The 20,795-nt window shown below is 40.4% G+C and overlaps 1 protein-coding gene and 1 pseudogene across 1 annotated transcript in view; one reads left to right on the plus strand and one right to left on the minus strand.

Annotated features, from left to right (window-relative positions):
* Nucleotides 1-7,695, minus strand: part of LOC132097394 (1-phosphatidylinositol 4,5-bisphosphate phosphodiesterase eta-2-like) — a 130,183-nt gene extending 122,488 nt beyond the window's left edge. Inside the window, exon 1 of the mRNA XM_059503069.1 lies at nt 7,496-7,695. The gene's annotated coding sequence lies outside the window, so the exon portion shown is untranslated. The remainder of the gene's footprint in view (nt 1-7,495) is intronic.
* Nucleotides 7,696-9,515: 1,820 nt separating this feature from the next.
* Nucleotides 9,516-20,484, plus strand: LOC132098235 (peroxisome biogenesis factor 10-like; annotated as a pseudogene).
* The last annotated feature ends 311 nt before the right edge of the window (nt 20,485-20,795 follow it).

Consider the following 20,795-nt stretch of genomic DNA (forward strand, 5'->3'; position numbering starts at 1 on the left):
CCCGTCCGTCCTCCTCGTCCCATGGTGAGTGCCATTCTCCCTTAAAGATACCAAATGAAACCACTCACCACTGTTGTGACACTGCCACTGACATATCTCTTCCAGTTTCCGCCCTCCTCGATTCTGGGTCAGCCGGCAACTTCATCTCCGGCGCCCTCTGCCGTCAGCTCAAGCTCGCTACCACAGCAACGCCGTCAGCCTACCAAGTCCACACTATCACCAGAAAGCCGTTAAGCAAGAGATGCGTGCGTCATAGTGTGGGTCCCATATCCCTCCAAACCGGACTACTCCATCACGAGGAAATCCATCTGCTCGAAGGACGAGGGGAAGGTAAACACCGTCAGAGATTGGCCCACTCCAACCACCATCAAGGAGTTACAGCGGTTCCTTGGCTTTGCCAACTTCTATAGACGGTTTATACAAAACTTCAGTACCATCACCAGCCCTCTCACCAGTCTCCTCCGTAACAAACCCAAATCTCTCTCCTGGACTCCTGCCGCCAGAGAGGCCTTCCACATCCTTAAGGAGGCCTTTACGACCGCCCCACTCCTGGTCCATCCCTATCCCGACCGACCCTTTGTCGTGGAAGTCGACGCCTCGACCACCGGAGTGGGAGCGGTCCTTTCTCAGCAGCAGGGGAATCCCAGTCGCCTCCACCCATGCACCTTCTTCTCCCGGAAACTCAATCCGGCGGAGGTCAACTATGATATCGGCAACCGGGAACTGTTGGCCATCAAACTGGCCTTGGAAGAATGGAGGCATTGGTTGGAGGGAGCCTAACACCCCTTTCTGGTCCTAACAGATCATAAGAACTTAGAGTATCTTCGAGTGGCCAAAAGATTAAATCCGAGACAAGCCCGCTGGGCGTTATTCTTCACCCGCTTCCATTTCACCATCTCATACCGCCCGGGGGTGAAAAATGTGAAGGCTGACTCCCTCTCCAGGTGTTACGCCCCCGAAGAGAATCCCGAAACTCCGGAAACCATTCTTCCAGAAAGAGTCATCGTCTCTCCTATTACCTGGTCTGCTGAGACCCTTCCTCCTACCGAGCCTACCACCAACACCCCGCCTCGTTGCTGAAGGAATGCTTCTGGTGGCCCAACATGGCCTCGGATGTCAGGAGGTACGTGAATGGATGTACAAGCTGCGCCATATCCAAAAGCCCTCGCCATCTTCCATCAGGCAAGCTCCATCCTCTGCACGTTCCCAATTGCCCGTGGTCACACCTAGGGGTGGACTTCATAACCGATCTTCCTCCTTCAGATAACAATACCTGCATTCTTGTCATAGTGGATAGATTTTCTAAATCCTGTCGTCTTCTTCCTTTGAAGGGTCTGCCCACGGCCATGGAAACGGCTGAACTGTTATTTAATCATGTCTTCAGGTACTTCGGCATCCCAGAGGATATCGTCTCGGACCGAGGCCCCCAGTTCATCTCCCGGGTATGGAAGGCTTTTCACTCACTCCTAGGTGTGGCCATCAGCCTGTCCTCTGGGTACCATCCCCAGTCTAACGGGCAGATGGAAAGGAAGGTTCAGGAGATTGGACGCTTCCTCCGTACCTTCTGTCATGGCCACCAGAACTCCTGGAACCAGTTCCTTGGGTGGGCCGAGTACGCACAAAACTCCCTTTGTCAACCTACCACCGGACTCACTCCATTCCAGTGCGTACTCGGCTACCAACCACCTCTATTCCCCTGGTCAGGTGAACCCTCGGATGTCCCCGCCATCGACTACTGGTTCTGGGAGAGCGAGAGGGTCTGGGAAACGGCACACCACCAACTCCAGCGGGCTTTACGCAGACGTAGAACGACAGCAGACCTTCGCCGATCAGAGGCCCCAACGTAACAACCGGGTCAGAAGGTCTGGCTGTCCACCTGGGACATCCGCCTGCATCTGCCCTGCCGCAAGCTAAGTCCCAGATTCATTGGCCCATTCACCATCATCCAGCAGATCAATCCGGTCACGTACAAACTCCAGTTACACCCCACATTCCATGTGTCTCTCCTTAAACCTCACAATCCTTCTGTCTCTCCCTCCACAGAACCTGGCTAAACAGATGCCCCCCCTCCACTCCTCCTCCGACGACGGCGCAGCCTATGCAGTGAGTGACATCCTGGACTCCTGGCGGCGTGGTGGACAACTGGAATATCTAGTGGACTGGGAAGGATACGGTCCAGAGGAACGTTCCTGGGTCCCACGCAACGACATCCTGGATCCTAACTTACTCGACACCTTCCACTCCAATCATCCTGACCGACCAGCTCCCAGGGGAAGAGGACGTCCACCACGTCGTCGGGGTCCTCGGCCCTTAGGAGCGGGCCGTGGGGACGGGGGTACTGTTACAAACACGCCAGGTTCCACCTCCACGCAGTCACTACGCACGCCCTCACCGGAATACTAAGCAAATCCACCTGATCCTCATCACCACCCAATCACCTCAGCACCATAAAAACCACACACACGCACTCAATCGATGTCCGGTCTCATTCGCGACAAGGTCTTACCTGTATGCTAACTCTAAGGACTAACTCTTCTTCTACTTACCTCTCTCCAGCGATTCTCCGAAGATCCAGATTCCAAGTGTGTGTGTGTGTGGTTCACCAGCTTCCTCCTCTGACGTCTTCACCCAGCCTGCACGGATCCATCCCTCACTCCACCCTACACTACCTGCTCCTCTGCTTGTGTCTGTTCAATTAACCATTCTGTCTGTTACTCCTCAGCCTCCCGAGTGATCCGTAACAGTATATACTGACTTTGACTGAACCATATTTATCCATCACTACATTGTTTTAGAATGGTACATGTCTAAAAAATGCTATTGTACAGGTCCAAAAAACATGTACAATATCCAGAAAAACATGATATTATCATGGTACTATATCCTAAAGATCATGATATTATCGTAGTGACATAGTGACAAAACCAAAATAAAATATATTGCCATGGTGCATTTTCAAAAAAAACATGGTATTCTCTTGGACAATGACAATGTCACAGCAACACACAGTGAAGTGTATCACATAAACATAGGAATGAATGGAAACGTTCACATTACTGTAGAGATTTCCAAACAAATGATGTAGTCCTTAGTCTTATCTTTTATTTTTGCATATCTGCCTGTCAGATCTAGAGAGCAGTGAACAGCTGAACACTCCCATTATAATCAGTGCTGATCTCTTTTACAGGACGTCTTTCTGAATTGCATTCTCCATTCTGTCAGGAGCTGTGCTGGAGACATGTCAACAATGGCTGTAATGTTCACTTTGAGTGTTCGACGTGACATGTTGATACATGAGGATGCAGGACTGGACGTGTCAGCATGTAACACCTGGCCTCAGGTATAAGGAGCAGGCGATGACACGATCCCCTCCCTCTCAAACACGTCCCTCGGTCTCGGCTGAAACAAATCTGTCTGGCTTAGGGTCCACTACATTCCTCAGTAGACTAAACAATGGAGGCCTAATTAGAAACACTTCACTTAATGCCTGTATATTTAATGCATTGTAAATGTATGCTTAAAGCAATATAGGCCTTTTTAATGTTGTGAAAAGAAGCACACAATGGAACGCATGATTTTAATAAATGTACTTATTACAGAAATAAAACACTTTAATACAATGACAATGACTTAAGAGTGAAGTAAATTGTATGTTTTCTAACTCTTAATTGCATGTCATTTAAATTACACAGTTAAAAGAAAATGTATTATAGTTTACATTTATTTTTAAATGCCATTAGATGAACTTAAGAGTGCTTTTTGATCCACTTTAGTAAGTCTTTATCTTTATTTCAACTTCTGTTGTCTTGTACTGTTAATAATTTATACTAGCTAACATATTCTTTAATGCAATTTAATGTTATGCATTTCAGTTTTTTGGAACTTAATGATTAAGTTGCGAGTTAGTACATTTAAAATGCATTTTATATTCATAACACCATTCAGCATGTTAGTCAACACATCCAAATAAGTGCACTTCTGCATCACAAAAGTTGGGTGAATTGTCAAAGTGGCATTACTAAAAAGTACAGTTTTATTATTTTAAGATTTGAAGCACACAAGAAGTGCACATTCAAAAAAATTAAGCACACTTCATTTAACAAGGCTTGTCTGATCAACAGATTTTGAAGCATTGGAAGCTTTATATGCATTGCTTCATAATGAAAATTGTACTGCATTAAAATGGCTATAATAGTTTACAATGCTTATCTATTCATGGATTAACCTTAAAAGAGTAATACATTATTAACACATCAACAATTTACTGTAATCGTTATAATGAATGCATTGTACTCTTTAAGGGCGTAACCTGAATATCTTCATGTATTCTATTCATGCAATAACTTTGACAATAATTGTTAACTAGAAACATAATATAAGATATATTATATGGTATTATGAATGCATTAGGGATACCTTTACAGTAAATGCATTATATAAACATGCTTCAAGTAATGTGATTTAGTATGGGTGAATCATTAAAACCTTCCCAAGTCATGTACAGCATGTCTCTAACAATTAGGGGGGGGGGGGGAGCTGTGTCTAACCAAATTATATATTGCAAAATAATTACCTTGAACAATGACTCAAAACAAGAAAGTCAAGAATGAAATGTTTTTACTTGTGGTCTGTTGTGTTTCACTATGTATATTTGATTAATGTTTTCAGTAAACCTTTTTAGATATTGGTTGAGGAGTCTACAAAACATTTTCTTCAGTAATAAGAATAATAGTTAAATTTTATTAACTGTCAGTTATTACACATCAAGCATTTGTCGCACTACCTGTAATTTATGTTGCTTTAAAAACTGGAAACAAAATATTACAGTAAAGTACAGCATATGAATCTTCTTTATCGACGCAATACAATAACAATCAAATCAATTCTTAAAAATCAATGAATATACTTGTATTTAGAGGTGTAATGTGCAATGAAATTTGTCCCTTTTGGGGTGAATTGTAACTTTTTCATGAGGTTCACTTGTACGTTCAATATTAATGTGACATCAAAGGTATCTGAAGCTCAATGACTGAAATAGGTCAGAGATTTCAGTATGAATCAGAACAGACTGCCTCTCATTCACTTCACGTTCAAAGCAGAGGCACAGACAATTGAACCTCAGTTTTATAGGAAGTAAGGAAGATACATTGCCTCACAAAACGTCCATTCGGACCCCTGGCACCTCTTTAAATCTGCTACTGAAAGACACACAAAAGCCATTGTGTGCACAGTGCTTACAGGAAACACAGTGCGAGTATGCAAATGTTTGTCCTTAATTTCCTTCCCTTCACCTAATGTAAGACAAAAAGTGTGTCACTATCGATCAAAGGTGCAGACTGTTTGCTTTCAGCTACGTTAAGCCATTATTTTTATGAAGCAATAACAAAGACGTGCGTCTTTGTTATTGCTTCATAAAAATAATGGCTTAACGTAGCTGAAAGCAAACAGTCTGCACCTTGTCTCCATTGTGGAGAGAACATCCCCAGAGAACAAGCCTGCACACAACACAATGCTCTCAATACACAGCGTAACATGAGATCTTTCCAATCTGGCTGAACCAAACACACACAACATTCCAGTATCAGATGGCCAAAAGACTCTGGTTTATACTTGATTATCTTTCTTTTCTTGTTGTCCGCATGGAAAAACAGATCAGAGATGATGCACGGCGAACAGCAGATGTGTAAGCTAATAGCAGCTGGCAGGCCGGTGACCGCCGATCGCTCAGAGTTGCTCAGCACTACACAGACAGCATGACACAATAGAGCTTTTATTTCAGTTTCAACCGACCGGTTCGCATTGCAACCCGCAAGACATCCTACATCACACAGTGTTTAGGCTGAGATTTCCAAAGGAAACAGAAGCATGACTGTGTCGCCCACACTGACAAAACAAAACCTTTTTTAAATACAACCAATGTGACTCCTTTGAATTATAATCATTGCACATAAACATCTGAAATGACACAGATAGCAGGGTGTTTCCTGCCTAAATACACCGGTTAGGTTTTAATTTATGGCTGTCTGATTCATGTTTAGCCTGAGGCGCGGGTCAAGTTTAACAGACGCAGATTAAATCAGGTTTCTCCTGTAAGCAGAGAACACCGTTTGGATGTTTATATAGAGGAAACCTGTGATTATATTACCTAAAAATAAAAGAAAAGAAAATCAGGACAGTTCAGCAACATAAAAATGACATGCAGTGAATATGTAAGAAAAAAAGAAGTGCATTACAGTACTGAGAATCCATTGAGAATAAACAGTAATATTTTTAGAAATGATCAAAAACCTCAAAAGGAAAACAAAATGCATTTCTTTTTTATCATGAAATACACCATGTGAAATTAAGTACACTTTAAAAAAGTTAATTGCAATTAAATGAAAATGTATTATATTTTACATTTATATTCAATGGAATTAGCTGAAGTGTAAAGCACTTTTGACCCACAATTAAATACATCTTTATTATTCATTTTATAATTACTCCTATCATCTCTGAAATTGGGATATTTTACATGCATTTTAGTTTATAGTTAGTCAACATATCAAAACATGTCATGAAAACAGTTCATCAACAAATTGTCTACAGTATAGTTAAAAAAACTCATTATACAGTAATTTGTAATAATTAACGCAATACATATAAAATGCATTACAGTAATGAGGAACTAATGAGAATGTTCATATAATAATTATAAATTATCAAAAACATCTAAAGCAAAACTTACAAATGCATTATTTTCCTGAGAATTTGTGAGGGGAAGTGTGATGAAATTTCAACTTGTTTACACATGTGAAAAGACATACAAATAAATTAATTAATAAATAAAAAGAAATAAAATTATGAAAATAATAAACTTTAAAATAATATATTTCAACTGAATGTAATGTTTTCAGACACTTAATTGAATTAAAATAAAAGTATACTAACTTTAAAGTGCTTTTTGACCCACTTATGTAGAAATTACATCATTCCATAATTACTCTATTGTCCCTGAAATATGATTAATGTTTAACATGCATTTTATTATGCTAGTCAACATATCAAAACGTGTCATGAAAGTCATTTCACAATGCACCAAGTAAATAAATAAATAAATTCTTAATAAAGCGTATCCAAACTTGAATTATTAATACAATTTCATATTTCTTTTCTATTCTATTTTGGGGTGAAATGTGACCTGGACATGTTTTGATGAGGTTAACCCACACAATGTTACATCCAATCACAGAAAGACATCAACAACCCCTCAAAACTTCATCCTGTCTTTCTTCTTCTCATTCTTTCTACCTGAGCACCCAAGTGAGAAGTGTTGGGTTTCAGAATACAACACTCTCAGAGAAAAAAAAGCCCAAGTGAAACTCAGAAACTAACTTCCCAATCTTTAATCCAGCTTCACTCTGTGCGGGCATGTTAAACGTGCCAGACGAGTGAAATCTCCTTCACATCCTCATTAAATGTTAAAAAGAAAAAGTATTGTGAAGTCTCACGTTACCTTTGTGAACAGGGCTCTTTTGGGAACAGAAGCAGGTAGTTCAGAGTGTGATCTGGAGATGATATGAATGCGAGTAAAACACTTCTCCAGGCACCAGTTTTACAGCTCCGATTCGCTTTCCTACAAAGAACATGCCTTTTTTCATTGCAGGCAAAAGCTTCAGGTACACAGCTCCACACTGCAGGTATAGGAAGTTGTCATTTGAAAGCTTTTTGTACACAGTGGGTGTTCCCTTATGGAGCAACAGTTTGCGTCGAAATAGGACAAGTAAGGGCAGAGGAGTCTTTGCACATGTGGGCGGGATACAGCTAGAGCGTATGGGAAATGGCCCGTATTGTCTGCAAGAATTAGGATTGTTTAAGGAACTTTAGTTATTTTCTTGTTCAAATCGGTTTAAATTGAGATTGAAATGCTTTGAGTACTATTTCAGTCCTTTACATTTTGGTTTTTGAACTCTTGTCTTCATACACAAAGGCATTATAATAGAGCAGAACAGTGATGCAACATTTAAAATCCCGTCATTTTGTGTTTGTAGAGACGTGTTTCAAATACATCAGGTAAATAGGTTAAAGGTAAATCAGTTACACATTACACACATTAAATGCTGACATGCAACCATGGTAATATGAATTTAATGACTAATCTTGCTCTCTGGGATTCTTTAATAAAAGCAACTAAATGTGCAGCGCTCAAAAGAGCAACTGTTCTTCTATGTCTTGATGTTTTACTCTAACGCTTTATGCTGTGCATTCATAAATCAACACAAAAAGGGTTCAAAGTCCTTTGAAGTGACTTCCCATAAAACCATTTGAATTTTATTGCCCCACCATGTAATGTCTTTGCCTTGAAACAACTTGAGTTTACATTCACAAACAGAATGTCTACTTCTTATGCCAGCTATTATTAGTCCCTAAATCATATGCTTGACTTCCCTTGAAATTCATTTCAGCTTCAACACTGTGAATTGCAAAAGACATCCTGTTCGAAGTTTGAATGACTGAGTCACTTATCCACATTCAAGTGTTTCTATGTGTAATCGCATACGATATTTTCCACAAACATCATTAACATTATATTATATTGTTGTACTAGTTCAAATAACTACATTTAAGACATTTGCCATGTCATGGATTGCTTGCGTTACTGTATTATATATATAAAAAAAATGCTTATACTTTATAAATAAAAAATGCACTTGAGTATGAACTGAATGGAATGACACTTAAACTGTATGTTATTTGTATTAAAAAAAATTATATCTTAAATGTATACTAAATGCAATAAGCTGCGACTTTAGAATGCTTTTTGACCCACTTCAGTAGGACTTATGTACATCTTTAAATGTAATTTTATTGTCTTCGACAAATGGTTAAAACGTATCACCAAATGTGCTGAAATATAATTTTTTTATAAAATGTGCACTCATGTATTTACACATGTTTGTGATTACACATTTGTTATAATGAAGGTGCAATTTAGTAAATTTAAAACATATTAACAATATAATATCGAATAACACACGTGCACTTTAGTATGTTAGTCAGCATCAAAATAAGCATGAAAAGATTTAAAATGTAATTTAAAATCATTCAATATTTGCAATTATTACAAAGTGCACTTGTTAAAAGTGTACTTTAGCGTGTTAAGAAAAATGAAACATCCAAGTGTCTCTCTTTAAGTGCACTCAAGTGGCCTTTCATTTCATTAATATTATATTATCTACAAGTGGAGTTTAAAAAAATATATAGATTTTAAAGAGTTGAAATAAACAACAAGTGCGTATTTAATAGAATTACGTACACTTCATTTTCAGAAGGCTTATTATATAAAGTTATACAACCAGTTAATCACATTTTGAAAAATAAAATATTTTCACACTAGAGATTCAGTTGCAAATCCTGGCTGAAAACTAGAGTGAGTTCTCTGCTACAACAACACCCATGCATTCCTTAAAAACCATGGTGCATTGGTATTTACCAAGCAGACTCTTAATTTAATTATTCATTTTATCCTACCTCAGATGGCTCTACTGCAGCTTCACATGCGCTTAGGTCTCCTCAGCTGCCCTCTGCACAACCTCGCCTCTGCCTGCAAGAAGTCACATGAGAGTCTGAATGAGAAAGAAAAAGCCATCCTATGCTCAAGTGTAAACATAGGGGTGCTTCCGTCACTGCCGCTGTGAGTAAACAGCCTTCCACAAACATTTACAAAAACTGCTGTCTGACCTTATTATGGCCTTAGGAAGGGGCTGAATAAAGATGTTTGTTGTGTATGTGTGTGTGTTTTGAATGTTAATGGTGTGGATTGATCTAACATTGCATTTAACAAAAAAACAGGTTTTACAGCCTTGTAAAAGGAGATGACTTGTGAACAACAAACAGAGAGAACAACTGAAAGGAAAGTGGATAAAGAAGAATAATGCAACAAAAATATATGGATTCATAAATGGATTTACCATTGTAATTGCTCATTGAAAATAGCCATTTTTTTTTTTTGACAGTCTGATGTGAAATTACAAAATAAGTAATTTTTTGTAAAAAAAACAAGCTGCTGCATCTGTACTTTCAAAAATGTATATTTAAAAATGTTATAGATTGCACAGGCCAATTCCACCTCAGATTGAGAGTACATTTTACCACAGTGTCTACTGTGTCGTTTCAGGACTGTCTGATGTAGAATTACAAAATAAGAGCCTCCCAAATCTCATAAATATGCTGCTGCATCTCTAATTTCAAAAATCTATAAAAATAAAAGTTATAGATTGCACAGACCACTTTCACCTCAGATTGAGAGTACACCTTACCACAGTGTCAGCTGTGTGGTTTCAGGACTATCTGATGTGTAATTACAAAATAAGAGCCTCGCAAATCTCATAAATATGCTGCTGCATCTATACATTAAAAAATCTCTAAAAATAAAAGTTATAGATTGCACAGACCACTATCACCTCAGACTGAGAGTACACCTTGCCGATATGTCAGCTGCATCGTTTCAGGACTGCCTGATGTTTAATTACAAAAAAGAGCCTCCCAAATCTCGTAAACAAGCTGATGCATCTATATTGGAAAAAAATATATAAAAATAAAAGTTCTAGATTGCACAGCCCAGTTCCACATCAGATTGAGAGTACACCTTGACACAGTGTCACCTGTGTCATTTCAGGAGTGTTCGATGTGGAATTACAAAAAAGAGCCCCCTAACTTTTATATACAGGTGCATCTCAATCAATTAGAATGATGTGTGAAAGTTTATCTTTTTTAGTAATTCAACTCAAATTGTGAAACTTGGGTATTAAATAAATTCATTGCATGGGACATGAGTCTCGTGAGCTGAATGAGTCTCCTTCCTGACTTACGAATGTTCTTACATCCATCAATTCACTCTATCAACAAGTTATTACAAACACAATATTACAAACATTCTTTGCCAAAGAAGCTGGCTGTTCACATAGTGCTGTATCCAAGCATGTTAACAGAAAGTTGAGGGGAAGGAAAAAGTGTGGAACCAACCGAGAGAACGGCAGCCTTAAGAGGATTGTTAACCAAATTTGATTCAAGAATTTGAGTGAACTTCACAAGGAATGGACTGAGGCTGGGGTCAAAGCATCAAGAGCCACCACACACAGATGTGTCAAGGAATTTGCTGAAACACGGACAATGTCAGAGGAGTCTTACCCGGGCTAAGGAGAAGATAAAGTGGACGGTTGCCCAGTGGTAAAAAAAAGTCTAAAGTAAGGGTGGAGAAGCTTATACCCCAAGGTGATTGAAATCTGCTGGTGTTGGTTCAATGTGTTTTTTGAAAACCAAAGACACTGCACCCGTTTACCAAGAAATTTTGGAGCATTTCATGCTTCCTTCTGCTGACCAGCTTTTTGAAGATGCTGATTTCATTTTCCAGCTGGATTTGGCACCTGCCCAAACTGCCAAAAGCACCAAAAGTTGATTAAATGGTGTTGGTCAAGACAGTCAAGTAACCTTTATTTATATAGTGCTTTAAACAAAAAAGATTGTCAAAGCAACTGAACAACATTAATTAGGAAAACAGTGTGTCAATAATGTAAAATGACAGTTAAAGGCAGTTCATCATTGAATTCAGTGATGTCATCATTCAGCTCAGTTCAGTTCATGTAGTAAATTAAGTGTCCCCAACTAAGCAAACCAGAGGTGACACCGGCAAGGAACCAAAACTTAATCGGTGACAGAATGGAGAAGAAACCTTGGGAGAACCCAGGCTCAGTTGGGGGGCCAGTTCTCCTCTGACCCGTTAAAGCCAGCAGTTCAATTAGAGGCTGCAGCAACTCAGATTGTGCAGAAGAATCATCGGCTTCCTGTGGTCTTGTCCCAGTGGTCGTCGAAGACAAGGTCTTTACAGGGGATCTGTCCCTGTGGCTCATCTTGTTGATCTTGTCTCCGCTGGCTCGCAGGGCTGTAGAGATCCTTTCTAGGTGCTAATCTTCCATCTGTCTGGATACTAACTGGATGCGGGTGACCCTCTGATCTTGATAAAGACTGGATCTGGTGGCTACTTTGACCTCAGAATAAGAGAGAAACAGAATAATATTAGCATAGATGCAACTCAAATATTGAGGTGCTAAACCATTCAGGGCTTTATAAGTAATAAGCAAGATTTTAAAATGTATACAGTGTTTGATAGGAAGCCAGTGCAGTTTTGACAGAACCGTGCTAATATGGTCATAGTTCCTGGTTCTATTAAGAACTCAAGCTGCATTTAGCATCTAGGACTAGCTGAAATTTGTTTATTAGGCGTGCAGAATAACCACCCAATAAAGCATTACAGTAATCTAACCTTGAGGTAATAAACGCATGGAATAACATTTCTGCATTTGATATTGAGAGGATAGGTTGTAATTTAGATATATTTTTGAGATGGAAAAATGCAGTTTTACAAATGATAGAAAGGTGTTTTTTTTAAAGAAAAGATTGCTATCAAATAGCACACCTAGGTTCCTAACGGATGACGAAGAATTAACAGAGCAGCCATCAAGTCTTAGACAGCGTTATAGGCTATTACATGCAGAGTTTTTAGGTCCTATAATTAACACCTCTTTTTTTAAATCGTCTATGCATAAAGTTTTTTTTTAATTGGTATGTTTTGCCAGGGTAGTGAAGAAATATAGAGCTGAGTATCATCAGCATAACAGTTAAAGCTAACACCGTGTTTCCTGATGATATCTTCCAAGGGTAACATGTAAAGTGTGAAGAGTCATGGCCCTAGTACTGAGCCTTGAGGTACTCCATACTGCACTTGTAATTGATATGATACCTCTTCATTCAATGCTACGAATTGAAGGCGGTCATAAGTACGATTTACAGTAAACCATGCTAATGCACTTCCATTAATGCCAACAAAGTTTTCTAGTCTATGCAAAAGAATGTTGTGGTCAATAGTGTTGAACGCAGCACTAAAATCCAATAGCACAAATAGAGAGATACAACCACAATCAGATGATAAGAGCAGGTAATTTGTCTCAGTACTATGATACCTTTTCTAGTATCTTGGACAGAAAAGGGAGGTTCGAGATCGGTCTATAATTAACTAGTTCTCAACTTTGGGATCAAGTTGTGGTTTTTTGATGAGAGGCTTAATAATAGCCAGTTTAAAGGTTTTGGGGACATACCCTGATGGCAATGAGGAATTGATAATAGTCACAAGAGGATCTATGACTTTTGGAAGCACCTCTTTTAGGAGCTTAGATTGAATAGGGTCTAACGTAGAGAATGAGTGGAACTGTTCCTCAGGGGATCTATAGTGTACTGTCTGATGCGATACTGTAGCTGAAGGCTGCATTGTTACAGTTTTATCTCTAATAGTATCAATCTTAGAAGTAAAGTAGTTCATAAAGTCATTACTGCTGTGATGTTGGGAAATGTCAACACAGTGTGCTTGACTTTCCAGCAAACTCACAAGTCCTGAACCCCATAGAGAAAAAATACGGTATTGTCAAGAGGAAAATGAGAAACCAAAAAAATGCAGATAAGCTGTAGGCCACTGTCAAAGAAACCTGGGCTTCCATTCCCCTTCAGCAGTGCCACAAACTGATCACCTCCATGCCACGCCGAATTGAGGCAATAATTAAAGCAAAAGGAGCCCCTACCATGTATTGAGATGTATTAAGAAGACCAACAATTCACAATTTTTCTTTTTATTGTTCTTATTAATTATAATAATTTGTTGAGATAGTGAATTGGTGGGTTTTTGTTAAATGTGAGCCAAAATCATCACAATTAAAAGGACCAAATACTTCAGTCTGTGTGCATTGAATTTAATTACAATAAACATGTTTCAGAATTAGAGTTGAATTACTGAAATAAATGAACTTTTCCATGACATTCTAATTTATTGAGATCTAACTTTATATGAAAGTTGGGGGGGGGGGGGGGGCTCTTATTTTGTAATTCCACATCAGACAGTCCTGAAACGACACAGCTGACATTGTGGGAAGGTGTACTTTCAATCTGAGGTGGAACAGGTCTGTGCAATCTAGTACTTTTATTTTTTATAGATTTTTGAATCTAGAGATGCAGCTGCATATTTATGAGCTTTGGGAGGCTTTTATTTTGTAATTCCACATCAGACAGACCTGAAATGATTCTGCTAACACTGTGGCAAGGTGTTCTCGCAATCTGAGGTTAAACTAGTCTGTGCAATCTAGAATTTGTATTTTTATAGATCTTTGAAAGTAGAGATGCAACAGCATATTTATGAGATTTGGGAGGCTCTTATTTTGTAATTCCACATCAGACAGTTCTAAATCTACACAGCTGACACTGTGGGAAGGTGTACTCTCAATCTGTGGTGGAACTGGTCTGTGCAATCTAGAACTTTTATTTTTAATAGATTTTTTAATGTAGAGAGGCAGCAGCATATTTTTGAGATTTGGGAGGCTCTTATTTTGTAATTCCACGTCAGACTATCCTAAAAACGATGCAGCTGACATTGTGGCAAGGTGTACTCCCAATCTGAGGTGAATGTGGCCTGTGCAATTTATAACTTTTTTTATTATTTATTTTTTTAAAGTAGAGATGCAGCATCTTTTTTATGAGATTTAGGAGGCTCTTATTTTGTAATCCCACATCAGACTGTCCTGAAACGATGCAGCTGACATTGTGGCAAGGTGTACTCTCAATCTGAGGTGAAAGTGGCCTGTGCAATCTATAACTTTTTTTTATATATATTTTTGAAAGTAGAGATGCAGCAGCTTATTTATGAGATTTGGGAGGCTCTTATTTTGTAATTCCACATCAGACTGTCCTGAAATGTTCTGTTTTGGCTGATAGCGATTTTATATATTATATATTATATATTTATAACTATTACCGATACTGATATTGGTCAATTGCATAATGCAGGGCTTAAAAAAAAAAAAAGATTGGTTCACTCCGAGCATATATATATATATATATGTATATATATATATATATATATATATATATATATATATATATATATATATATATATATATATATATATATATATATATATATATATATACATATATATATATATATATATATATATATATATATATATCTGATGAAAAAGTTAAATTAAAGAAATATAAGACCTCTAACACTAGCTTGCTCTATTATTTTTCTATTCTATCTGTTTTCTTTTATTTATTATATTATTTAAAAGCCTTTGCTACGTGTACTGTGTTAAGCTAACTGAGACTTGTTATAGCACTTATATATCATTGATCTTTTTGTTGTTTTTGATTGCTTCAACTGTCCTCATTTGTAAGTCGCTTTGGATAAAAACGTCTGCTAAATGGTTAATGTAAATGTAAATAATAACCATATTCACATGGTATTTACATGGTACTAAAATATAAAAAAATCTTTTTTTAATATTATAAATGTCTTTACTGTCACTTTTGAACCATTTAATGCATCCTTGCTTAATAAATGTACTGTATACATTTTTCTCTGGGGAAAAAAATACTGACGCAAACCTTTGAACAATAGTGAACATGACATTACTGAAATGATCTGTGTGAGCGTGTGAATGTGTTTTCTTTAGCTGAGACTGGTAATGTGTCTGGCGATGACCCGTGGATCAGTAACAGTTACCGTCTGCTGGGGGCTCTGTCCCTGCTGCAGCTGGGCATCACTCTCACACTGCAGTTTAACAACCTCAGGCAGAGACAGAGAGCTCGACAGCAGTGGAAGCAGCACAGAAACCTGCTCCCCAGGTACTGCTCTATACAGTCCTGGCCTACATTTGACAAAGTCTTTTATAAACACACTATTTTAATAGAAAAAGATACCCGTAGTGCCCTAAGGCTTGTTTCTTCCACTGCGATTTCTCTCAGTTCTTTTGTGGGTTGAACTTTATTTATTTTTCATCTGTACTAGTTCATATATATATATATATATATATATATATATATATATATATATATATATATATATATAAATTAAAAATTAAATTTATGCATTTAGCAGACGCTTTTATCCAAAGCGACTTACAGTGCATTCAGGCTATCAATTTTTACCTATCATGTGTTCCCGGGGAATTGAACCCTCTACCAATTGAGCTACAGGAACACACACACACACACACACACACACACACACACACATACACACACACACACACACACACACACACACATATAAGCTGTTGACGTGACGTGGCATTTTCACTGTCCTACAAGATAAAAATGAATGTAAGTAATATTGTCGTTATTTAAAATGCTGTATATCATTAAACATTTACTTGACCTTTTGTTATAAAAGCAGCATTGTTATTTGAATGTTTCTTTTTTTTTTCTCAAATCTCAAAATTGTCCTTTGGTGTGTGACTGTCTCAAGCATGGTTCAATTAATTACAACTTTTATCAGTTAAAAACCAAAGCAAAAGAATGTACAGAAATACCTCTGGGGTAATTATACAAGTGTTTGTTTTAGTAAATGGCAATCACTATTTTCCTCCATATATTTCTGAAAGCAGAGGAAATTGATACATTTTGTCTCTGAAATGTCTCGGTTACGTACATAACCCTCGTTCCCTGATGGAGGGCACGGAGACGTTATGTCTCACTTGGGAGGCCAATCATCTCTGAATTTAAGAGAAAACGCCAATAAAAATTGGCTAGTGGATTAACATACCTGAGCCACTCCCCGTGCCAACGGGTATAAATAGGGCGACAGGTGCATCCACTCATTAGGTTTTACGCTGAGGAGCCGAGAACGTGTCCCGGCAACAGCGAACGGTTCAAGGTTTTGGCATGGGGACATAACGTCTCCATTCCCTCCATCAGGGAATGAGGGTTACGTACATAACCGAGACGTTCCCTATCTGTCAGTCACTACGAGTTATGTCGAACGACATATGGGGTCCTATGGAAAACGCCACAACCTGAACATCGTCACAACCCTGTGGCGCTGCAATTGTCGACAAGCCCTGGCGTGCCAAAAAAGATACGCTTAAGGTCGTAACCTTCCCAAAGCCCCAGCGTAAATTCACTGACCTTGGTACCGAAGGGGCCAAAGGGTGAGTACATCGCTGCTGGAGAAGGCCACGCTGCTGTTCTGCCCACATAAAGTTAATGGAAGGGATTTCAACCTTCAGAGAAAGATTGCTTCAAATCTTCCCTATTTGTTCTTTCAGCTGGCAAGACAATGGGGAAGCGAGCCTTAGGAAAAAGGTCGCTACGGAGACCCCATCCTACCCGTAGGGAGGTGACATGTGGATATACCGATATGGACTGACCCAGGGGGCAGTACTACATATGGAAGGGGTCTCTGAGGCAAGTCCTACCTTGGAGTAGGGATGGAACGGCTGCCAGAAGAGACTGACAGAACGGGTCTGTCAAGGGAAGACACGGGTTTGGAAGAAAACACATATGGGATTACCCGTAGGGAACCAACCATATGAACACCTAGCCCAGTACAGGGGCTGACCGGAACTCCGGGCATGCTAACGCCAGTACTGGGCCTGGCGACAGACTGCTCCGCCAAGTCTGACTGCCGAGGGTGCTGGAGGATGCTCGACCAGGGTACGCCAACCGGGGAACTCTACTGGGAGAAGAAAGGCGCTCATATCCCCGTGTTAGGGGGAATGGCGCAGCACGCTTGACACCGAGCCAGCCCTTCCCGCCAATTACCTGTTACCCAACACACGGGAAGAAACTGGCTCTACACGGAGGTTGTAAAACCTCGCAAAGTTGTTAGGTGTCGCCCAGCCCGCAGCTCGACAGATGTCTGCCAGAGAGGCGCCGTGCGCCAGCGCATAGAAGGAGGCCACACTCCGTGTGGAGTGGGCCCTCACCCCTAGGGGGCACGGCTTGCCTTGGGAATGGTAAGCAAAGGCGATGGCCTCCACTATCCAGTGGGCCAACCTCAGCTTAGAGACAGCCTTCCCCTTCTGCTGACCTCCAAAGCAGACCAGGAGCTGCTCAGATCTTCTAAAGCTCTGGGTGCGGTCCACGTATATGCGAAGTGCTCTTACGGGACACAGCGACGCCAAGGCTGGATCTGCCTCCTCCAGGGGCAGCGCTTGCAGGCTCACCACCTGGTCTCGGAAGGGAGTGGTGGGAACCTTGGGCATGTATCCAGGCCGGGGTCTCAGGACAATGTGAGAGTAGGCCGGCCCGAACACAAGGCCCTCTTCACTTACCGAAAATGCTTGGAGGTCCCCGACCCTCTTGATGGAAGTGAGCGCGATCAGGAGCGCTGTCTTGAGAGACAGGAACTTAAGCTCGACTGAATCCAGCGGATCAAAGGGACCCCTCCGAAGTCCCGCCAGGACAATAGAGAGGTCCCAGGAGGGAATCAGGGGTGTCCTAGGAGGATGTAACCTTCTGGCACCCCTCAGGAACCTAACGATCAGGTCATGCCTCCCCAGGGACCGGCCGTCCACTGCATCGTGATGGGCTGCAATGGCAGCCACATACACTTTCAGGGTGGAGGGTGACAGCCCACACTCCAACCTTTCTTGCATGAAAGAAAGCACGACTCTGACCGGGCATCTCCAGGGGTCTTCTCGGTGAGAAGAACACCAATTCGTGAACAGACTCCACTTCAGAGCATAGGCCTGCCTCGTAGAAGGGGCTCTAGCCTGAGTGATAGTGTCCACCACCGCTGGGGGCAGATCACTTAGGTCTGCCGCGTCCCATCCATAAGCCACACGTGGAGGTTCCAGAGATCTGGACGCGGGTGCCATATGGTGCCAAGCCCCTGAGGGAGAAGGTCTCTCCTCAGGGGGATGCGCCAGGGAGGGGCTGTCACGAGGAGCATGAGTTCCGAAAACCAGGTTCACTGGGGGAAACGCATACTTGTGTAAAGCCCGAGGCCAGCTGTGTGCCAGTGCATCTGTGCCAAGGGGGGCCTGGGACAGGGAATAGTACAGCTGGCAGTGGGAGGACTCGTGGAAAGCAAACAGGTCTACCTGGGCTTCCCCGAATCGACTCCAGATCAGCTGGACCATCTGTGGATGGAGTCGCCATTCCCCGGGGAAAGTGAGCTGTCGTGAGAGCGCGTCGGCTGCACGATTGAGCTCCCCCGGGATGTGGACAGCGCTCAGCGACTTGAGCTGCGTCTGACTCCAGAGGAGGAGATGGCGGGCGAGTTGAGACATGCGACATGATCGTAGACCGCCCTGTCGGTTGATGTACGAAACAGCCGTAGTGTTGTCCATGCGGACCAACACGTGCTTGTCAAGCAACAGCGGACGAAACCATCGTAAAGCTAGATGCACTGCCAGCAACTCCAGACAGTTGATGTGCCAAAGCAGTCGAGGTCCTGTCCAGGACCCCGAAGCTACCTGCCTGTTGCATGTCGCGCCCCAGCCCGAGTTGGAGGCATCTGTTGTGACAACAACGTGCCGGGACACTTGTTCTAAGGGCACGCCGGCCCGTAGAAAGGCAAGGTCCGACCAGGGGCTGAATGATGGTGTGTGATGGGGTGTGATGGTGACACGATGTGTACCCCTATTTATACCCGTTGGCACGGGGAGTGGCTCATGTATGTTAATCCACTAGCCAATTTTCATTGGCGTTTTCTCTTAAATTCAGAGATGATTGGCCCAAGTGAGACCCCATATGTCGTTCGACATAACTCGTAGTGACCGACAGATAGGGAAACCATGTTCTCTGGTGTGACACCATATCCTGATTTTAATTCGGCCAATTAAAAAAAAAAAACTTTAATTAGCTGAAGAACCCTATTCATGGTTGTTACTGAACCCCCTGTGAAGCCCATGACATCTGCACATGGCCAATTTTAGTTTCATATATTTTACTTTTTGGAACCACTACAAAAGTGTTATGTTTTGTTTTCCTTTGGTGTGATGCCTCTAAATGTTTTATTTATATATATATATATATATATATATATATATATATATATATATATATATATATACACACACACACACACACACACAGAAAACATGGTGGGTTAATTCAAGGTATGGTAAACCCATCCCCAAAAAACTTTTACTTGATTGTTGCATCACTTTGACACAATTCTGAGTCATTAATTAAAGTAAAAATGTTATAATTATTCATAGATAAATGGTTTAAATATGTTAAGAAAGAAAAAAAGAAAATATGAAACCAGAATGGATTCAAATGTTGCATTTTTTGGCAAAACTTGTGACATCATTGTGAGGGAGGTTTCATAATCCTCTGGATTTATCTTCTGTTATTCAGCATTCTTAGTTTTTTCCTTCCAGTCATCAGGCCATTCAGTCGTTGTCTCGTTCCTCGTGCTGTATCTTGTGTTTAGAGGAGCGCAGGAACACCAACTGCACTCTCTGGGGTCATCTCTTCTGCTGGTAGTGCATTACTGAGTGGTGCAATACCAAGGCGAGACTTTTATATAACGTAAAGCAGTGGTGTAATTACTGATTACAGCTTTCCTGATGTCTGATCAGTCGTTTGCTCTTATTGTAGACCAAATGCCCGCTGTGTCGAGAGAAGTTCCAGCCTCACAGATTGGTTTATCTGAGAAACTACAAGTAGACCGTGGGAGAATTAAACTCTGTTTGCCTTAGTATTGAATGATCACATGACAATATACATTTCTTCCTGTAATCGGTTTTGTCATTTAATTTGTTGATTATGTCGATTATTTAATGGTAAAAGTAACATTAATCAAATAAACTAAGATTATACTTTTTATACTTATACTTATTGCTTCACACATCTCTATAATAATGTCTCTAGACTCCTTGAATGTCTGTAATGTTTGTTTTTATCATATTTGAAGGGTAAAAATCTGATCACAGTTAAAAATTAACGATCATATTAATTGCCACTGCATATGTCAGAAT

Source organism: Carassius carassius, chromosome 21, assembly GCF_963082965.1.
Source record: "Carassius carassius chromosome 21, fCarCar2.1, whole genome shotgun sequence".
NCBI classification, from domain to species: domain Eukaryota; kingdom Metazoa; phylum Chordata; class Actinopteri; order Cypriniformes; family Cyprinidae; genus Carassius; species Carassius carassius.